Source organism: Otolemur garnettii, unplaced genomic scaffold (assembly GCF_000181295.1).
Source record: "Otolemur garnettii isolate 467f Iridium unplaced genomic scaffold, OtoGar3 scaffold00117, whole genome shotgun sequence".
Classification (NCBI taxonomy): domain Eukaryota; kingdom Metazoa; phylum Chordata; class Mammalia; order Primates; family Galagidae; genus Otolemur; species Otolemur garnettii.
Window position 1 is genome coordinate 1 of NW_003852512.1, and position 1,478 is coordinate 1,478.

The following is a 1,478-nucleotide window of genomic DNA, read 5'->3' on the forward strand; positions in this document are numbered from 1 at the left end:
GGAGGCTGAGGCAAGAGAATCACTTAAGCCCAAGAGTTTAAGGTTGCTGTGAGCTGTGATGCCACAGCACTCTACCAAGGGTGACATAGTGAGACTCTGTCTCAAAAAAACAATAACAAAAAAGAAACTGTAATGTTGGAAATGGAAGAATAGAACAGTTTTGGAGAGGCTAGTCTCACTATTCTGTCTGACAAATAAAGTTTGGTGAACCTATCCATGTCTCTGCGTATTGGCTGACAGTGACAGGGGGACAGACCTGCTTTGTTCCATAACATACTTACCCAAGATTACTAAATTCTCATGTACTGGAAAAACATTTCAGTTTGTTGTTTTTAGGATGTGCCAAGCTGTGTCTGCCTCAGGGCCTTTGGACTTACTCTTGCAGCACTTACTCTTACCAGGTGTCCTAAGAGTTATGGTAAATTGAAAGTTAATAATAAGTGAGATTATTCTTTTAATATGGTTCTGCCATGGTCTTCTTGCTGTTCTTTGAATGTCCCAAGATGTTTCTGCCTCAGGTCCTTTTCACTTACTCTTGTAGCACTTACTCTTACCTGGTGGCCTAGAGTTATGGTTAATTGAAAATTAATCATAAGTGAGATATTCTTTTAATATGCTTGTGCCATGTTCTTCTTGCTGTTCTTTGAATGTCCCAAGTTGTTTCTGCCTCAGGACCTTTACAGTTACTCTTGTAACACTTAGGTGTCCTAAGATTTATGGTACATTGAATGTTAATAAGTAACATTATTCTTTTAATATGCTTGTGCCATGGTCTTCTTGCTGTTCTTTGAATGTCCCAAGTTGCTTCTGCCTCAGGCCCTTTGCACTTACTCTTGTAGCACTTAGGTGTCCTAAGGGTTATGGTAAATTGAAAGTTGATAATAAGTGAGATTGTTCTTTTAATATTGTTGTGCCATGGTCTGCTTCTTGGACTTTGAATGTCCCAAGTTTTTTCTGCCTCAGGGCCTTTGCACTTACTCTTGTAGAACAGACTCTTACCAGGTGTCTTAAGGGTTATGGTACATTGGAAGTTAATAATAAGTGAGATTATTCTTTTAATATGGTTGTTCCATGGTCTAGTTGCTGTTTTTTGAATGTCCCAAGTTGTTTCTGCTCAGAGCCTTCGCAATTCCTCTTGTACCACTTAGACATCCTCATTGTAATGGTAAACTAAAAGTTAATAATAAATGAGATTATTCTTTTAATATGGTTGTGCCATGGTCTTCTTGCTGCTTTTGAATGTCCCAAGTTTCTTTTGCCTCAGGGCCTTTGCACTTACTCTTGCAGAACTTACACTTACCTGGGGTTGTAAGAATTATGGTAAGTTGGAAGTTAGTAATAAGCGAGGTTATTCTTTTAATATGGTAGTGCCATGGTTCTTGATGTTCTTTGAATGTCTGAAGTTGTTTCTGCCTCAGGGCCTTTGCACCTACTCTTTAAACACTTAGTCTTACCTGGTGTCCAAGAGTTATGGTAAA